The sequence below is a fragment of the Schistocerca gregaria genome, chromosome 6 (genome assembly GCF_023897955.1).
Source record: "Schistocerca gregaria isolate iqSchGreg1 chromosome 6, iqSchGreg1.2, whole genome shotgun sequence".
Classification (NCBI taxonomy): Eukaryota; Metazoa; Arthropoda; class Insecta; order Orthoptera; family Acrididae; genus Schistocerca; species Schistocerca gregaria.
In genome coordinates, this window is record NC_064925.1 from 585,893,572 (window position 1) to 585,905,928 (window position 12,357).

Genomic DNA, 12,357 nt, shown 5'->3' on the forward strand with positions numbered 1-12,357 from the left:
CGGTTATTGACTTTTTAGCTGGCTTTGTTGCCTTGGACATGAGCTAGGACCTTAAGATTCTGCATGAAAGGAGGACTAGCAGCCGAGTTGCACGGGAGAATGTGAAAAGTGTTCATATGTAGTAAAAACCTGAGAAATCCGTCCGTTTTCGTCATTTGTTATCGCATCGACTTAAAGCCAGATCGTCACATTGGCCGCTCTTCTCTCTGAAACGGTTGTACTTGTCGTCTGCAAAGCTATGTCTCGTGCTGCGGTATGCGGAGACACTAAAATCACCACAGTAGAACACAGATGAAGCTTCTAAGTTGATGTAATAGCCAGTAAGAAGTAGTACAATTCAAGTTTTACGTATTGAATGTTGACCTTTTTGCTGGCTTTGGTGCCTTGGACATGTGCTAATACCTTAAGATTCTGCATGAAAGGAGGACTAGCAGCCGAGTTGCCCGGGAGAATGTGAAAAGTGTTCATATGTAGTAAAAACCTGAGAAATCCGTCCGTTTTCGTCATTTGTTTTCGAATCGACTTAAAGCCAGATCGTCACATTGGCCGCTCTTCTCTCTGAAACTGTTGTTTTTATCGTCTGCAAAGCTATGTCGCGTACTGCGGTATTCGGAGACACTAAAAGCACCATAGTAGAACACAGATGAAGCTTCTAAGTTGATGTAATAACCAGTATGAAGAAGTACAATTCAAGTTTTAGGTATCGGTTATTGACTTTTTAGCTGTCTTTGGTGCCTTGGACATGAGCTAGGACCTTAAGATTCTGCATGAAAGGAGGACTAGCAGCCGAGTTGCACGGGAGAATGTGAAAAGTGTTCATATGTAGTACAAACCTGAGAAATCCGTCCATTTTCGTCATTTGTTATCGAATCGACTTAAAGCCAGATCGTCACATTGGCCGCTCTTCTCTCTGAAACGGTTGTACTTATCGTCTGCAAAGCTATGTCGCGTGCTGCGGGATGCTGAGACACTAAAAGCGCCATAGTAGACCACAGATCAAGCTTCTAAGTTGATGTAATAGCCAGTAAGAAGTAGTACAATTCAAGTTTTAGGTATTGAATATGGATCTTTTAGCTGGCTTTGGTGCCTTGGACATGAGCTAGGACCTTAAGATTCTGCATGAAAGGAGGACTAGCAGCCGAGTTGCACGGGAGAATGTGAAAAGTGTTCATATGTAGTAATAACCTGAGAAATCCGTCCTTTTTCGTCATTTGTTAGCGAATCAACTTAAAGCCAGATCGTCACATTGGGCGCTCTTCTCTCTGAAACGGTTGTACTTATCGTCTGCAAAGCTATGTCACGTGCTGCGGTATGCGGAGACACTGAAATCACCACAATAGAACACAGATGAAGCTTCTAAGTTGATGTAATATCCAGTAAGAAGTAGTACAATTCAAGTTTTAGGTATTGAATTTTGACCTTTTTGCTGGCTTTGGTGCCTTGGACATGTGCTAGGACCTTAAGATTCTGCATGAAATGTGGACTAGCAGCCGAGTTGCAGGGGAGAATGTAAAAAGTGTTCATATGAAGTAAAAACCTGAGAAATCCGTCCGTTTTCGTCATTTGTTATCGAATCGACTTAAGGCCAGATCGTCAGATTGGCCGCTCTACTCTCGGAAACGGTTGTACTTATCGTCTGCAAGGCTATGTCGCTTGTTGCCGTAGGCGGAAACAGAAAAGCACCATAGTAGAACACAGATGAAGCTTCTAAGATGATGTAATAGCCAGTAAGAAGAAGTCCAATTCAAGTTATAGGTATTGGTTATTGACTTTTTAGCTGGCTTTGTTGCCTTGGACATGAGCTAGGACCTTACGATTCTGCATGAAAGGAGGACTAGAAGCCGAGTTGCACGGGAGAATGTGAAAAGTGTTCATATGTAGTAAAAACCTGAGAAATCGGTCCGTTTTCGTCATTTGTTATCGAATCGACTTAAAGCCAGATCGTCACAATGGCCGCTCTTCTCCCTGAAACGGTTGTACTTATCGTCTGCAAAGCTATGTCGCGTGCTGCGATATGCTGAGACACTAAAAGCACCATAGTAGAATACAGATCAAGCTTCTAAGTTGATGTAATAGCCAGTAAGAAGTAGTACAATTCAAGTTTTAGATATTGAATATAGACCTTTTAGTTGGCTTTGGTGACTTGGACATGAGCTAGGACCTTAAGATTCTGCATGAAAGGAGGACTAGCAGCCGAGTTGCACGGGAGAATGTGAAAAATGTTCATATGTAGTAAAAAAATGAGACATCCGTCCGTTTTCGTCATTTGTTATCGAATCGACTTAAAGCCACATCGTCACATTGGCCGCTCTTCTCTCTGAAACGGTTGTACTTATCGTCTGCAAAACTATGTCGCGTGCTGCGGTATGCGGAGAAACTAAAAGCACCGTAGTAGAACACACATGAAGCTTCTAAGTTGATGTAATAGCCAGTAAGAAGTAGTACAATTCAAGTTTTAGGTATTGATTATTGACTTTTTAGCTGGTTTTGGTGCCTTGGACATGAGCTAGGACCTTAAGATTCTGCATGAAAGGAGGACTAGCAGCCGAGTTGCACGGGAGAATGTGAAAAGTGTTCATATGTAGTAAAAACCTTAGAAATCCGTCCGTATTCGTCATTTGTTAACGAATCGACTTAAAGCCAGATCGTCACATTGGTCGCTCTTCTCTCTGAAACGGTTGTACTTGTCGTCTGCAAAGCTATGTCACGTGCTGCGGTATGCGGAAACACTAAAATCACCACAGTAGATCACAGATGAAGCTTCTAAGTTGATGTAATAGCCAGTAAGAAGTAGTACAATTCAAGTTTTAGGTATCGGTTATTGACTTTTTACACTTGTTTGGTGCCTTGGACACGAGCTAGGAACTTAAGATTTTGCATGAAGGAGGACTAGCAGCCGAGTTGCACGGGAGAATGTGAAAAGTGTTCATATGTAGTAAAACCTGAGAAATACGTCCGTTTTCGTCATTTGTTATCGAATCGACTTAAAGCCAGATCGTCACATTGGCCGCTCTTCTCTCTGAAACGGTTGTACTCATCGTCTGCAAAGCTATGTCGCGTGCTGCGGTATGCTGACACACTAAAATCACCATAGTAGAACACAGATGAAGCTTCGAAGTTGATGTAACAGCCAGTAAGAAGTAGTACAATTCAAGTTTTAGGTATTGAATATTGACCTTTTAGCTGGGTTTAATGCCTTGGACATGAGCTAGGACCTTAAGATTCTGCACGAAAGGAGGACTAGCAGCCGAGCTGCACGGGAGAATGTGAAAAGTGTTCATATGTAGTAAAAACCTGAGAATTCCGTCCGTTTTCGTCATTTGTTATCGAATTGACTTAAAGTCAGATCGTCACATTGGCCGCTCTTCTCACTGAAACGGTCGTACTTATCGTCGGCAAAGCTATGTTGCGTGCTGCGGCATGTGGAGACACTAAAAGCACCTTAATAGAACACAGATGAAGCTTCTAAGTTGATGTAATACCCAATAAGAAGTAGTACAATTCAAGTTTTAGGTATCGAATATTGACTTTTTAGCTGGCTTTGGTGCCTTGGACATGAGCTAGGACCTTAAGATTCTGCATGAAGGGAGGACTAGCAGCCGAGTTGCACAGGAGAATGTGAAAAGTGTTCATATGTAGTAATAACCTGAGAAATCCGTCCTTTTTCGTCATTTGTTATCGAATCGACTTAAAGCCAGATCGTCACATTGGCCGCTCTTCTCTCTGAAACGGTTGTACTTATCGTCTGCAAAGCTATGTCACGTGCTGCGGTATGTGGTGACACTAAAATCACCGCAGTAGAGCACAGATGAAGCTTCTAAGATGATGTAATATCCAGTAAGAAGTAGTACAATTCAAGTTTTAGGTATCGATTATTGACTTTTCAGCTGGCTTTGGTGCATTGGACATGAGCTAGGACCTTAAGATTCTGCATGAAAGGTGGACTAGCAGCCGAGTTCCACGGGAGAATGTGAAAAGTGTTCATATGTAGTAAAAACCAGAGAAATCCGTCCGTTTTCGTCATTTGTTATCGAATCGACTTAAAGCCAGATCGTCACATTGGCCGATCTTCTCTCTGAAATGGTTGTACTTATCGTCTGCAAAGCTATGTCGCGTGCTGCGGGATGCTGAGACACTAAAAGCGCCATAGTAGACCACAGATCAAGCTTCTAAGTTGATGTAATAGCCAGTAAGAAGTAGTACAATTCAAGTTTTAGGTATTGAATATGGACCTTTTAGCTGGCTTTGGTGCCTTGGACATGAGCTAGGACCTTAAGATTCTGCATGAAAGGAGGACTAGCAGCCGAGTTGCACGGGAGAATGTGAAAAATGTTCATATGTAGTAAAAAAATGAGACATCCGTCCGTTTTCGTCATTTGTTATCGAATCGACTTAAAGCCAGATCGTCACATTGGCCGCTCTTCTCTCTGAAACGGTTGTACTTATCGTCTGCAAAACTATGTCGCGTGCTGCGGTATGCGGAGAAACTAAAAGCACCGTAGTAGAACACAGATGAAGCTTCTAAGTTGATGTAATAGCCAGTAAGAAGTAGTACAATGCAAGTTTTAGGTATTGATTATTGACTTTTTAGCTGGTTTTGGTGCCTTGGACATGAGCTAGGACCTTAGTATTCTGCATGAAAGGAGGATTAGCAGCCGAGTTGCATGGGAGAATGTGAAAAGTGTTCATATGTAGTAAAAACCTGAGAAATCCGTCCGTTTTCGTCATTTGTTATCGAATCGACTTAAAGCCAGATCGTCACATTGGCCGCTCTTCTCTCTGAAACGGTTGTACTTGTCGTCTGCAAAGCTATGTCACGTGCTGCGGTATGCGGAGACACTAAAATCACCACAGTAGAACACAGATGAAGCTTCTAAGTTGATGTAATAGCCAGTAAGAAGTAGTACAATTCAAGTTTTACGTATTGAATATTGAGCTTTTTGCTGGCTTTGGTGCCTTGGACATGTGCTAATACCTTAAGATTCTGCATGAAAGGAGGACTAGCAGCCGAGTTGCACGGGAGAATGTGAAGAGTGTTCATATGTAGTAAAAACCTGAGAAATCCGTCCGTTTTCGTCATTTGTTTTCGAATCGACTTAAAGCCAGATCGTCACATTGGCCGCTCTTCTCTCTGAAACTGTTGTTTTTATCGTCTGCAAAGCTATGTCGCGTACTGCGGTATTCGGAGACACTAAAAGCACCATAGTAGAACACAGATGAAGCTTCTAAGATGATGTAATAACCAGTAAGAATAAGTAAAATTTCAAGTTTTAGGTATCGGTTATTGACTTTTTAGCTGGCTTTGTTGCCTTGGACATGAGCTAGGACCTTAAGATTCTGCATGAAAGGAGGACTAGCAGTCGAGTTGCACGGGAGAATGTGAAAAATGTTCATATGTAGTAAAAAAAATGAGACATCCGTCCGTTTTCGTCATTTGTTATCGAATCGACTTAAAGCCACATCGTCACATTGGCCGCTCTTCTCTCTGAAACGGTTGTACTTATCGTCTCCAAAACTATGTCGCGTGCTGCGGTATGCGGAGAAACTAAAAGCACCGTAGTAGAACACAGATGAAGCTTCTAAGTTAATGTAATAGCCAGTAAGAAGTAGTACAATTCAAGTTTTAGGTATTGATTATTGACTTTTTAGCTGGTTTTGGTGCCTTGGACATGAGCTAGGACCTTAATATTCTGCATGAAGGGAGGACTAGCAGCCGAGTTGCACAGGAGAATGTGAAAAGTGTTCATATGTAGTAATAACCTGAGAAATCCGTCCTTTTTCGTCATTTGTTATCGAATCGACTTAAAGCCAGATCGTCACATTGGCCGCTCTTCTCTCTGAAACGGTTGTACTTATCGTCTGCAAAGCTATGTCACGTGCTGCGGTATGTGGTGACACTAAAATCACCGCAGTAGAGCACAGATGAAGCTTCTAAGATGATGTAATATCCAGTAAGAAGTAGTACAATTCAAGTTTTAGGTATCGATTATTGACTTTTCAGCTGGCTTTGGTGCATTGGACATGAGCTAGGACCTTACGATTCTGCATGAAAGGTGGACTAGCAGCCGAGTTCCACGAGAGAATGTGAAAAGTGTTCATATGTAGTAAAAACCAGAGAAATCCGTCCATTTTCGTCATTTGTTATCGAATCGACTTAAAGCCAGATCGTCACATTGGCCGATCTTCTCTCTGAAATGGTTGTACTTATCGTCTGCAAAGCTATGTCGCGTGTTGCCGTAGGCGGAAACAGGAAAAGCACCATAATAGAACACAGATGAAGCTTCTAAGTTGATGTAATAGCCAGTAAGAGGTAGTACAATTCAAGTTATAAGTATTGAATATTGACCTTTTAGCTGGCTTTGGTGCCTTGGACATGAGCTAGGACCTTAAGATTCTGCATGAAAGGAGGACTAGCAGCCGAGTTGCACGGGAGAATGTGAAAAATGTTCATATGTAGTAAAAAAATGAGACATCCGTCCGTTTTCGTCATTTGTTAGCGAATCGACTTAAAGCCAGATCGTCACATTCGCCGCTCTTCTCTCTGAAACGGTTGTACTTATCGTCTGCAAAGCTATGTCACGTGCTGCGGTATGCGGAGACACTAAAATCACCACAGTAGAACACAGATGAAGCTTCTAAGTTGATGTAATATCCAGTAAGAAGTAGTACAATTCAAGTTTTAGGTATTGAATATTGACCTTTTTGCTGGCTTTGGTGCCTTGGACATGTGCTAGGACCTTAAGATTCTGCATAAAAGGAGGACAAGCAGCCGAGTTGCACGGGAGAATGTGAAAAGTGTTCATATGTAGTAAAAACCTGAGAAATCCGTCCGTTTTCGTCATTTGTTATCGAATCGACTTAAAGCCAGATCGTCACATTGGCCGCTCTTCTCTCTGAAACGGTTCTACTTATCGTCTGCAAAGCTATGTCGCGTGTTGCCGTAGGCGAAAACAGGAAAAGCACCATAATAGAACACAGATGAAGCTTCTAAGTTGATGTAATAGCCAGTAAGAAGTAGTCCAATTCAAGTTTTAGGTATCGATTATTGACTTTTTAGCTGGCTTTGGTGCCTTGGACATGAGCTAGGACCTTACGATTCTGCATGAAAGGAGGACTAGAAGCCGAGTTGCACGGGAGAATGTGACAAGTGTTCATATGTAGTAAAAACCTGAGAAATCGGTCCGTTTTCGTCATTTGTTATCGAATCGACATAAAGCCAGATCGTCACAATGGCCGCTCTTCTCCCTGAAACGGTTGTACTTATCGTCTGCAAAGCTATGTCGCGTGCTGCGATATGCTGAGACACTAAAAGCACCATAGTAGAATACAGATCAAGCTTCTAAGTTGATGTAATAGCCAGTAAGAAGTAGTACAATTCAAGTTTTAGGTATTGAATATAGACCTTTTAGTTGGCTTTGGTGTCTTGGACATGAGCTAGGACCTTAAGATTCTGCATGAAAGGAGGACTAGCAGCCGAGTTGCTCGGGAGAATGTGAAAAATGTTCATATGTAGTAAAAAAATGAGACATCCGTCCGTTTTCGTCATTGGTTATCGAATCGACTTAAATCCACATCGTCACATTGGCCGCTCTTCTCTCTGAAACGGTTGTACTTATCGTCTGCAAAACTATGTCGCGTGCTGCGGTATGCGGAGAAACTAAAAGCAAAGTAGTTGAACACAGATGAAGCTTCTAAGTTGATGTAATAGCCAGTAAGAAGTAGTACAATTTAAGTTTTAGGTATCGGTTATTGACTTTTTAGCTGGCTTTGGTGCCTGGGACATGAGCTAGGACCTTAAGATTCTGCATGAAAGGAGGACTAGCAGCCGAGTTGCACGGGAGAATGTGAAAAGTGTTCATATGTAGTACAAACCTGAGAAATCCGTCCGTTTTCGTCATTTGTTATCGAATCGACTTAAAGCCAGATCGTCACATTGGCCGATCTTCTCTCTGAAATGGTTGTACTTATCGTCTGCAAAGCTATGTCGCGTGTTGCCGTAGGCGGAAACAGGAAAAGCACCATAATAGAACACAGATGAAGCTTCTAAGTTGATGTAATAGCCAGTAAGAGGTAGTACAATTCAAGTTATAAGTATTGAATATTGACCTTTTAGCTGGCTTTGGTGCCTTGGACATGAGCTAGGACCTTAAGATTCTGCATGAAAGGAGGACTAGCAGCCGAGTTGCACGGGAGAATGTGAAAAATGTTCATATGTAGTAAGAAAATGAGACATCCGTCCGTTTTCGTCATTTGTTAGCGAATCGACTTAAAGCCAGATCGTCACATTCGCCGCTCTTCTCTCTGAAACGGTTGTACTTATCGTCTGCAAAGCTATGTCACGTGCTGCGGTATGCGGAGACACTAAAATCACCACAGTAGAACACAGATGAAGCTTCTAAGTTGATGTAATATCCAGTAAGAAGTAGTACAATTCAAGTTTTAGGTATTGAATATTGACCTTTTTGCTGGCTTTGGTGCCTTGGACATGTGCTAGGACCTTAAGATTCTGCATAAAAGGAGGACAAGCAGCCGAGTTGCACGGGAGAATGTGAAAAGTGTTCATATGTAGTAAAAACCTGAGAAATCCCTCCGTTTTCGTCATTTGTTATCGAATCGACTTAAAGCCAGATCGTCACATTGGAGGCTCTTTTCTCTGAAACGGTTCTACTTATCGTCTGCAAAGCTATGTCGCGTGTTGCCGTAGGCGAAAACAGGAAAAGCACCATAATAGAACACAGATGAAGCTTCTAAGTTGATGTAATAGCCAGTAAGAAGTAGTCCAATTCAAGTTTTAGGTATCGATTATTGACTTTTTAGCTGTCTTTGGTGCCCTGGACATGAGCTAGGACCTTACGATTCTGCATGAAAGGAGGACTAGAAGCCGAGTTGCACGGGAGAATGTGACAAGTGTTCATATGTAGTAAAAACCTGAGAAATCGGTCCGTTTTCGTCATTTGTTATCGAATCGACATAAAGCCAGATCGTCACAATGGCCGCTCTTCTCCCTGAAACGGTTGTACTTATCGTCTGCAAAGCTATGTCGCGTGCTGCGATATGCTGAGACACTAAAAGCACCATAGTAGAATACAGATCAAGCTTCTAAGTTGATGTAATAGCCAGTAAGAAGTAGTACAATTCAAGTTTTAGGTATTGAATATAGACCTTTTAGTTGGCTTTGGTGTCTTGGACATGAGCTAGGACCTTAAGATTCTGCATGTAAGGAGGACTAGCAGCCGAGTTGCTCGGGAGAATGTGAAAAATGTTCATATGTAGTAACAAAATGAGACATCCGTCCGTTTTCGTCATTGGTTATCGAATCGACTTAAAGCCACATCGTCACATTGGCCGCTCTTCTCTCTGAAACGGTTGTACTTATCGTCTGCAAAACTATGTCGCGTGCTGCGGTATGCGGAGAAACTAAAAGCAAAGTAGTTGAACACAGATGAAGCTTCTAAGTTGATGTAATAGCCAGTAAGAAGTAGTACAATTTAAGTTTTAGGTATCGGTTATTGACTTTTTAGCTGGCTTTGGTGCCTGGGACATGAGCTAGGACCTTAACATTCTGCATGAAAGGAGGACTAGCAGCCGAGTTGCACGGGAGAATGTGAAAAGTGTTCATATGTAGTACAAACCTGAGAAATCCGTCCGTTTTCGTCATTTGTTATCGAATCGACTTAAATCCAGATCGTCACATTGGCCGCTCTTCTCTATGAAACGGTGGTACTTATCGTCTGCAAAGCTATGTCGCGTGTTGCCGTAGGCGGAAACAGGAAAAGCACCATAACAGAACACAGATGAAGCTTCTAAGTTGATGTAATACCCAGTAAGAAGTAGTCCAATTCAAGTTTTAGGTATCGATTATTGACTTTTTAGCTGGCTTAGGTGCCTTGGACATGAGCTAGGACTTTAAGAATCTGCATAAAAGGAGGGCTAGCAGCCCAGTTGCACGGGAGAATGTGAAAAGTGTTCATATGTAGTAAAAACCTGAGACATCCGTCCGTTTTCGTCATTTGTTATCGAATTGACTTAAAGCCAGATCGTCACATTGGCCGCTCTTCTCTCTGAAACGGTTGTACTTATCGTCTCCAAAACTATGTCGCGTGCTGCGGTATGCGGAGAAACTAAAAGCACCGTAGTAGAACACAGATGAAGCTTCTAAGTTAATGTAATAGCCAGTAAGAAGTAGTACAATTCAAGTTTTAGGTATTGATTATTGACTTTTTAGCTGGTTTTGGTGCCTTGGACATGAGCTAGGACCTTAATATTCTGCATGAAGGGAGGACTAGCAGCCGAGTTGCACAGGAGAATGTGAAAAGTGTTCATATGTAGTAATAACCTGAGAAATCCGTCCTTTTTCGTCATTTGTTATCGAATCGACTTAAAGCCAGATCGTCACATTGGCCGCTCTTCTCTCTGAAACGGTTGTACTTATCGTCTGCAAAGCTATGTCACGTGCTGCGGTATGTGGTGACACTAAAATCACCGCAGTAGAGCACAGATGAAGCTTCTAAGATGATGTAATATCCAGTAAGAAGTAGTACAATTCAAGTTTTAGGTATCGATTATTGACTTTTCAGCTGGCTTTGGTGCATTGGACATGAGCTAGGACCTTACGATTCTGCATGAAAGGTGGACTAGCAGCCGAGTTCCACGAGAGAATGTGAAAAGTGTTCATATGTAGTAAAAACCAGAGAAATCCGTCCATTTTCGTCATTTGTTATCGAATCGACTTAAAGCCAGATCGTCACATTGGCCGATCTTCTCTCTGAAATGGTTGTACTTATCGTCTGCAAAGCTATGTCGCGTGTTGCCGTAGGCGGAAACAGGAAAAGCACCATAATAGAACACAGATGAAGCTTCTAAGTTGATGTAATAGCCAGTAAGAGGTAGTACAATTCAAGTTATAAGTATTGAATATTGACCTTTTAGCTGGCTTTGGTGCCTTGGACATGAGCTAGGACCTTAAGATTCTGCATGAAAGGAGGACTAGCAGCCGAGTTGCACGGGAGAATGTGAAAAATGTTCATATGTAGTAAAAAAATGAGACATCCGTCCGTTTTCGTCATTTGTTAGCGAATCGACTTAAAGCCAGATCGTCACATTCGCCGCTCTTCTCTCTGAAACGGTTGTACTTATCGTCTGCAAAGCTATGTCACGTGCTGCGGTATGCGGAGACACTAAAATCACCACAGTAGAACACAGATGAAGCTTCTAAGTTGATGTAATATCCAGTAAGAAGTAGTACAATTCAAGTTTTAGGTATTGAATATTGACCTTTTTGCTGGCTTTGGTGCCTTGGACATGTGCTAGGACCTTAAGATTCTGCATAAAAGGAGGACAAGCAGCCGAGTTGCACGGGAGAATGTGAAAAGTGTTCATATGTAGTAAAAACCTGAGAAATCCGTCCGTTTTCGTCATTTGTTATCGAATCGACTTAAAGCCAGATCGTCACATTGGCCGCTCTTCTCTCTGAAACGGTTCTACTTATCGTCTGCAAAGCTATGTCGCGTGTTGCCGTAGGCGAAAACAGGAAAAGCACCATAATAGAACACAGATGAAGCTTCTAAGTTGATGTAATAGCCAGTAAGAAGTAGTCCAATTCAAGTTTTAGGTATCGATTATTGACTTTTTAGCTGGCTTTGGTGCCTTGGACATGAGCTAGGACCTTACGATTCTGCATGAAAGGAGGACTAGAAGCCGAGTTGCACGGGAGAATGTGACAAGTGTTCATATGTAGTAAAAACCTGAGAAATCGGTCCGTTTTCGTCATTTGTTATCGAATCGACATAAAGCCAGATCGTCACAATGGCCGCTCTTCTCCCTGAAACGGTTGTACTTATCGTCTGCAAAGCTATGTCGCGTGCTGCGATATGCTGAGACACTAAAAGCACCATAGTAGAATACAGATCAAGCTTCTAAGTTGATGTAATAGCCAGTAAGAAGTAGTACAATTCAAGTTTTAGGTATTGAATATAGACCTTTTAGTTGGCTTTGGTGTCTTGGACATGAGCTAGGACCTTAAGATTCTGCATGAAAGGAGGACTAGCAGCCGAGTTGCTCGGGAGAATGTGAAAAATGTTCATATGTAGTAAAAAAATGAGACATCCGTCCGTTTTCGTCATTGGTTATCGAATCGACTTAAATCCACATCGTCACATTGGCCGCTCTTCTCTCTGAAACGGTTGTACTTATCGTCTGCAAAACTATGTCGCGTGCTGCGGTATGCGGAGAAACTAAAAGCAAAGTAGTTGAACACAGATGAAGCTTCTAAGTTGATGTAATAGCCAGTAAGAAGTAGTACAATTTAAGTTTTAGGTATCGGTTATTGACTTTTTAGCTGGCTTTGGTGCCTGGGAC